This window comes from Salmo salar, chromosome ssa07 (assembly GCF_905237065.1).
Source record: "Salmo salar chromosome ssa07, Ssal_v3.1, whole genome shotgun sequence".
NCBI lineage: Eukaryota > Metazoa > Chordata > Actinopteri > Salmoniformes > Salmonidae > Salmo > Salmo salar.
In genome coordinates, this window is record NC_059448.1 from 5,426,870 (window position 1) to 5,435,270 (window position 8,401).

Consider the following 8,401-nt stretch of genomic DNA (forward strand, 5'->3'; position numbering starts at 1 on the left):
ATTGTAGAGCTGTGTGATGGAATGTTTTGGGGTCACTTGTTTTTAGACGGTTGTAAAATTTGATGGATCTTTTTTCTATTTGAATGAGAAGGGGGTATCGGCCCAATTCTGCTCTACATGCGTTATTTGGAGTTTTTCTTTGCACTTGTAATACAGTCTTGCAAAACTCTGCATGCAGTATTTCAATTGGATGTTTGTCCCATTTGGTGAATTCATTATTAGCGAGTCGACACCATTCTTTACTGCCATATAGAGCAATTGGTTCTATAACTGATTGAGCCAGATTCTAATTGGAATTTCGATTTTAATGTTCCTTTTAATGGCATAGATGCTCTTCTTGCTTTGTCTCTCAGCTCATTCACAGCCATGTGAAAGCTACCTGTGTTGCTGAGATTTAGTCCTAGATAAGTGTAGTTTTTGGTGTGTTCTAATAGAACTGTGTCCAAATAGAATTTACATTTGTCATCCTGATTTCCGGACCTTTTTTGGAATATCATTATATACTGCTCAAAAAAATAAAGGGAACACTTAAACAACACATCCTAGATCTGAATGAAAGAAATAATCTTATTAAATACTTTTTTCTTTACATAGTTGAATGTGCTGACAACAAAATCACACAAAAAGAATGAATGGAAATCCAATTTATCAACCCATGGAGGTCTGGATTTGGAGTCACACTCAAAATTAAAGTGGAAAACCACACTACAGGCTGATCCAACTTTGATGTAATGTCCTTAAAACAAGTCAAAATGAGGCTCAGTAGTGTGTGTGGCCTCCACGTGCCTGTATGACCTCCCTACAACGCCTGGGCATGCTCCTGATGAGGTGGCGGATGGTCTCCTGAGGGATCTCCTCCCAGACCTGGACTAAAGCATCCGCCAACTCCTGGACAGTCTGTGGTGCAACGTGGCGTTGGTGGATGGAGCGAGACATGATGTCCCAGATGTGCTCAATTGGATTCAGGTCTGGGGAACGGGCGGGCCGATCCATAGCATCAATGCCTTCCTATTGCAGGAACTGCTGACACACTCCAGCCACATGAGGTCTAGCATTGTCTTGCATTAGGAGGAACCCAGGGGCAACCGCACCAGCAAATGGTCTCACAAGGGGTCTGAGGATCTCATCTCGGTACCTAATGGCAGTCAGGCTACCTCTGGCGAGCACATGGAGGGCTGTGCGGCCCCCCAAAGAAATGCCAACCCACACCATGACTGACCCACCGACAAACCGGTCATGCTGGAGGATGTTGCAGGCAGCAGAACGTTCTCCACGGCGTCTCCAGACTCTGTCACGTCTGTCACGTGCTCAGTGTGAACCTGCTTTCATCTGTGAAGAGCACAGGGCGCCAGTGGCGAATTTGCCAATCTTGGTGTTCTCTGGCAAATGCCAAACATCCTGCACAGTGTTGGGCTGTAAGCACAACCCCCACCTGTGGACGTCGGACCCTCATACCACCCTCATGGAGTCTGTTTCTGACCGTTTGAGCAGACACATGCACATTTGTGGGCTGCTGGAGGTCATTTTGCAGGGCTCTGGCAGTGCTTCTCCTGCTCCTCCTTGCACAAAGGCGGAGGTAGCGGTCCTGCTGCTGGGTTGTCGTCCTCCTACGGCCTCCTCCACCTCTCCTGATGTACTGGCCTGTCTCCAGGTAGCGCCTCCATGCTCTGGACACTACGCTGACAGACACAGCAAACCTTCTTGCCACAGCTCACATTGATGTGCCATCCTGGATGAGCTGCACTACCTGAGCCACTTGTGTGGGTTGTAGACTCTGTCTCATGCTACCACTAGAGTGAAAGCACCGCCAGCATTCAAAAGTGACCAAAACATCAGCCAGGAAGCATAGGAACTGAGAAGTGGTCTGTGGTCCCCACCTGCAGAACCACTCCTTTATTGGGGGTGTCTTGCTAATTGCCTATAATTACCACCTGTTGTCTATTCCATTTGCACAACAGCATGTGAAATTTATTGTCAATCAGTGTTGCTTCCTAAGTGGACAGTTTGATTTCACAGAAGTGTGATTGACTTGGAGTTACATTGTGTTGTTTAAGTGTTCCCTTTATTTTTTTGAGCAGTGTATTTGTTTTTCTTTAGGTTAACGGTCAGAGCCCAGGTCTGACAGAACGTGTGAAGACGATCTAGGTGCTGCTGTAACCCCTCTTTAGTGGGAGACAGCAGCACCAGGTCATCTGTCTACAGCAGACCCTCTTTAGTGGCAGACAGCAACACCAGGTCATCTGTCTACAGCAGACCCTCTTTAGTGGGAGACAACAGCACCAGGTCATCTGTCTACAGCAGACCCTCTTTAGTGGGAGACAGCAGCAACAGGTTATCTGCGTACAGCAGACCCTCTTTAGTGGGAGACAGCAGCACCAGGTCATCTGTCTACAGCAGACCCTCTTTAGTGGGAGACAACAGCACCTGGTCATCTGTCTACAGCAGACCCTCTTTAGTGGGAGACAACAGCACCTGGTCATCTGTCTACAGCAGACCCTCCTTAGTGGGAGACAGCAGCACCAGGTCATCTGTCTACAGCAGACCCTCTTTAGTGGGAGACAGCAGCACCAGGTCATCTGTCTACAGCAGACCCTCCTTAGTGGGAGACAGCAGCACCAGGTCATCTGTCTACAGCAGACCCTCCTTAGTGGGAGACAGCAGCACCAGGTCATCTGTGTACAGCAGACCCTCCTTAGTGGGAGACAGCAGCACCAGGTCATCTGTCTACAGCAGACCCTCCTTAGTGGGAGACAGCAGCACCAGGTCATCTGTCTACAGCAGACCCTCCTTAGTGGGAGACAGCAGCACCAGGTCATCTGTCTACAGCAGACCCTCCTTAGTGGGAGACAGCAGCACCAGGTCATCTGTGTACAGCAGACCCTCCTTAGTGGGAGACAGCAGCACCAGGTCATCTGTCTACAGCAGACCCTCCTTAGTGGGAGACAGCAGCACCAGGTCATCTGTCTACAGCAGACCCTCCTTAGTGGGAGACAGCAGCACCAGGTCATCTGTCTACAGCAGACCCTCCTTAGTGGGAGACAGCAGCACCAGGTCATCTGTGTACAGCAGACCCTCTTTAGTGGGAGACAGCAGCACCAGGTCATCTGCGTACAGCAGACACTTGATTTCAGTGTTGTGTAGGGTGATAGCAGGTGCTTCCGATTCTTCTAATGTTTTTGCCAATTCATTAATGTAGATGTTAAATAGTGTTGGACTTATTGGGCAGCCCTGTTTCACTCCCCGTCCCTGAGAGAAGAAGTCTGTTTGCTTGTTGCCAATTTTAACAGCACATTTGTTTTTAGTGTACATTGATTTAATAACATCATATGTTTTCTCTCCAGTACCACTTTCTATTAGTTTATAAAAAAGACCTTCGTGCCAAATTGAATCAAATGCTTTCTTGAAATCTACAAAACACAAGTAGATTTAGCTTTTGTTTATTTGTTTGTCAATTAGAGTGTGAAGGGTGTAAATGTGGTCTGTTGTGCGATATGTTTTTAGAAATCCAATCTGGCTTCTGCTCAGGACGTTTTGTTCGTCAAGGAAATGATGTAGTCTGCTATTTATAATACTGCAGAGAATTTTACCCAAGTTGCTGTTAACGCAAATTCCTCTGTAATTATTTGGGTCAAATTTGTCTCCATTTTTATAGATTGGTGTGTTCAATCCCTGGTTCCAAATATCGGGGAAAATACCTGCAGTGAGGATAATGTTCAAGAGTTTGTGTATAGCCAATTTGAGTTTGTGGTCTGTATACGTGATCATTTCATTTAAAATACCATCAGCACCACAGGCCTTGTTGGGTTGGAGAGTGTGTAGTTTTTCCAATAATTCTTCTTCTGTAATTGCGGTCTCCACAGGATTCTGATAGTCTTTGACTGCTGATTCAAGGATTTGTAATTTTTCTTGTATATCTTTTTGTTCTGGACTCATTGTTATATTGCTGTAGAGGTTTGCAAAGTGATTTCTCCACATATCTTCATTTTGGAGAGACAATTCCTCCTGATGAGGTTTGTTTCATTTATTCCAGTTCTCCCAGAAGTGGTTTGATTCTATGGATTCCTCAATTACATCCAGCTGTTTTCTAATGTGCTTTTCCTTTGTTCTTAGGGTGTCTTTGTATTGCTGTTATTTCTGGTTTGCTCTTATGTTTCTTTAGATTAGCCAAGGAGGCTAATTTGTCAAATATAAAGTTTATGTTCCAAACGGCCAAATGAACACCTTCGTTGGTGTAGGAGAATGCTAAGGCTAAATAGTTGTCCAGGAGAGTGTAACGGCTGTCTTTGGAAGAAGAGGACCAAGGTGCAGCATGGAATTTGTTCATCTTTTATGTTGGATGAAAAAGGCACTTCACAAAGGAAAAACAAACAACAGACAAACAGTCCTGTCAGGAATCCTAACACACTAAACAGAAATTAACTACCCACAAAACCCCAAAGGAAAACAGGCTGCCTAAGTATGGCTCCCAATCAGTGACAACGATGAACAGCTGTCCCTGATTGAGAGCCATACCAGGCCAAAACAAAGAAATACAAAAACATAGAAAAAAGGACATAGAATGCCCACCCAAATCACACCCTGACCAAACCTAAATAGAGACATAAAAAAGTCTCTCTCAGGTCAGGGCGTGACAGAGAGATTGTATGTTTTGGCTACTAATTGCTTTTTGGTAGATGTCTGTAGTGTTTGCTCTCCATCTATAGGCCTGTTTAGTACCATGTCATTTATTGAGCCGTGATGCTTCATGGTTGGGTTCCGCTCTTCTCAGATACGCTGTGATTCTACTGTGGTCTGAGAGAGGTGTTAGTGGGCTGACTGTGAACGCTCTGAGAGACTCTGGCTTTAGGTTGGTGAGGAAGTAGTCTACAATGCTGCTGCCAAGGGATGAGCTGTAGGTGTACCTACCAAAATAATCCCCTCTCAGCCTACCATTGACTATGTACAGACCCAGTGTTCGACAGAGCTTCACAAGCTTTACTCCATTTTTGTTTTTCACTTTGTCCTAGTTGTTTCTGTGGGGGTATGTGGGGAGGGAAAGTTTGTTGCTTCCTGGTAGGTGTTTATCCCCATGACTGTTAATAGTGTCTTGTTCTTCTGCTGTTCTACCATTCAGGTCTCTTCAGACGTTTTTAATCTGTCAAGATAGCCTCCTTGTTGATTTTTAACCAGATAAAGAAATCTCCTGTTTTGATCAATTCTATTGAATGAATTAGTTCAGATTTATACCATATTAGCATTCCCCCTGAGTCCCTGCCCTGTCCTGAGTCCCTGCCCTGTCCTGAGTCTCTGCCCTGTCCTGAGTCTCTGCCCTGTCCCGAGTCTCTGCCCTGTCCCGAGTCTCTGCCCTGTCCCGAGTCTCTGCTGTCCGAGTCTCTGCCCTGTCCCGAGTCTCTGCCCTGTCCTGAGTCTCTGCCCTGTCTGATTCCTTTTAATTTAGTGGATGGTAGGATTATCTCCCTATAACCCAGTGGACAGCAAGTGGAAACATCACCTCTGCACCATGTTTCCTGTAGTACTACAATATCAACATCAGCAATTTATTTCAGGAAGTCTGGGTTTCTGCTCTTTAGCCCAAAAGCAGAGGACTTCAATCCTTGTAAGTTCCAACACGCAACGTAAAAAGATTTCAGAACTTTTTTTTTCTTCAAAGTGAGACAAACACTCACAATCCAACAAGAACTATTAAAATAGTTTTTTCAATTACAGTAAACTGTTATTATGCAAATGTGATTTGTTTTATCATTTAAGATAACATTTGTGTCATGCCACTTGGGTGGATGGTGGAGTTGTTGTGCTCATCTTACCATGACCCTCGGCCTATCACATGTGAGCATCCATGACCCTCGGCCTATCACATGTGAGCATCCATGACCCTCGGCCTATCACATGTGAGCATAGTAGACATTTCATTGGTGGGGGCAGGGCCAGTTGCTCCTCTCACAGCCTGTGCATAGCTAGCTAGCTCTCTCTCTCTCTCTCTCTCTCTCTCTCTCTCTCTCTCTCTCTCTCTCTCTCTCTCTCTCTCTCTCTCTCTCTCTATCCCTCCCGTTCTCTACCTCTCTCTCCCTCTCTCTTTTGTTTCATCCTTCTCTCTAAAATGTATCTACTCTACTTTTATTGAAATACTTAACTGTATATTACACAAAAATAAATACAAAAATACAATAATAATGTATGTAGTAGTTGTTAAATAATTAATTTTTCTTTTTCTTTTCCAGGATCCTCCCTTCTACCAGTAACAGTTTCATGTTGAAGAACCTGGTATCTGGAGTGGACTACAACTTGTGTGTCCTGGCCATCTTTGATGACATCGTCACCTCCTTGGCGGCGACCAAGGTACTCTGATCCTTCCTCTCTCTGTAGCTCCTCACCAGGGTTCAATTTGAATTGAAGTCAGTCAATTTAGGAAGTGAAACACTTTTGACATAAATAGCTTTTCATATTCAGCAGTCATTGAAAATAGATGCCCTTTTTGCAATTATTGAATTGGAATTTCAGTTTACTTCTTGAATTGACTGCCTTCAATTCCAATTGACCCCAATCCCGTTCTTCACTAATGCTTTAAACAAGACTCTGTGTTCTGGGGGTTTGGTTTATAGTAGGTTTATCTTTTCCGTAATCCTCTCTCTCGCTAGAAAATCATTTACTGTACTTTCTTTCTTTGATATATTTACTTAATTTTACTCCCTCTCCATCTCTCTCTCTCTCTAAAACAATCTACTTTCATTCAATCTGTATTCATTCATTCATTCATTTATCAAAAATCTCTCTTTTCTATTTTCCTTAATCTCTCTCTTTTTTTCAAGGTTCTTGGCTGCGCCCAGTTTAGCACTAAAGAACTCTACCCAGAATGCCGATCCCTACAGACCCACTTCCTGGGCGGAACCCTGACAATACTTGTGGGAGGCGTTGTCGTGGTATCGCTGCTGGTGTTCACCGTGGCGCTGATGGTGCGTCACCGTGTCTGCAGTAACCAGGACGACCACTGTCACCATGGGAATGATAGTGATGAGTTGGCGTGTTGCCAGGGCGGGTCATTAGGAAGTCCGGTGAAAGAGGCGGCGGCCGGAGGCGGCGGAGGAGTCTACAGCCAATCGAATGGCAACGGAGATATGATGATGGTGGTCTTGCCCAATGGGCTGCCTTCAAAGCAGAGAGGGGGCAGGACGAAGGAGAGAGCAAAAGAGAAAAAAAAGGACAAAGAGAAGGGAAACGAGGGTGAGAAAGAGAGGGAGAAGGAGAAGGGAAACGAGGGTGAGAAAGAGAGGGAGAAGGAGAAGGGAAACGAGGGTGAGAAAGAGAGGGAGAAGGAGAAGGGAAACGAGGGTGAGAAAGAGAGGGAGAAGGAGAAGGGAAACGAGGGTGAGAAAGGAGGGGCCGACGTACCTCCTAAGGTACCCCCCAAACCAAAACCCCAAACCCTCCCCAGGCCTAGCAGGGAGGGAGAGAAGGGGGGAGGGCAGGGAGGGAGAAAAGGGGGGAGGACAGGGAGGGAGAGAAGGGGGGAGGACAGGGAGGGAGAGAAGGGGGGAGGACAGGGGGACATGACGTTAGCAGTGAGAGACACCTTCCTCCCTACACTCCCGAAACAGTCTCTCTCTACAACTCTCCTGTCATAAGCTCCTCCCCCTCAACCCTCCCCCGCCAATCATGAGGTGGTAGGGCTAGGCTCTGCCCAGCTGTAGTAATAATTGGTGGGGCCAAATGGGCAAGCTTCACCCTGGATAGGCCCCTGGAACAGGATCTCCTTTCTGATTGGAGGACGAGACACGGTGGCATAGTGGGCTGACTCGGAGATAAATGGAACTCTTCTCAGGCCTATCAGAGCCCGGGAGCTCCACTAAGACCCTCCCACAGCATTGTGCGTGCCAAACGTAGCAACTCCCTCGACATGAGGTTATCTTCTTCTTCTGTTTCCATCGCCAAGACAACGGTTACCACCCAGCGACAGTACGGCAGTCGCCACGGTTACGCCAAGCGGTTGTCAGTGACTTGGACGAGGCGGAGCAAATCACTGCAAGGAATGTTGGTTGGTACACTCAGCAACAACCAGCGACCAGGGTAGTGTAGACGGGGAGTTACCACGTCCACGTCTGTAACAACGCTAACTCTTATTCAGCGGTGACCAGTGTTGTCATCAAGGGCAACGGGAATGAGAGAGGGAGACCAAAAGGGACAGAGAGAAAGAGGGAGAAAGAGGGAGAAAGAGGGAGAACGAGGGAGAGAGAGAGAGGTAAACGACAAGAGAGAGGGACCCTCAGAGATGTCTAGGATTACAGAGAGGAAATGTGTGTAGAGAGAGAGGGAGATAGGCAGAAGAGAGAGAGAGAGAAAGAGAGAGAGAGACAAAGACAGAAGAGAGGAAGAGAGAGATGAATAGAGGGATAGGGGGAAGATGTAA

General features: G+C 46.3%; 1 pseudogene; it reads left to right on the forward strand.

The window, feature by feature from the left end:
* Positions 1–8,191, forward strand: part of LOC106608450 (leucine-rich repeat and fibronectin type-III domain-containing protein 4-like) — a 59,638-nt pseudogene extending 51,447 nt beyond the window's left edge.
* The last annotated feature ends 210 nt before the right edge of the window (positions 8,192–8,401 follow it).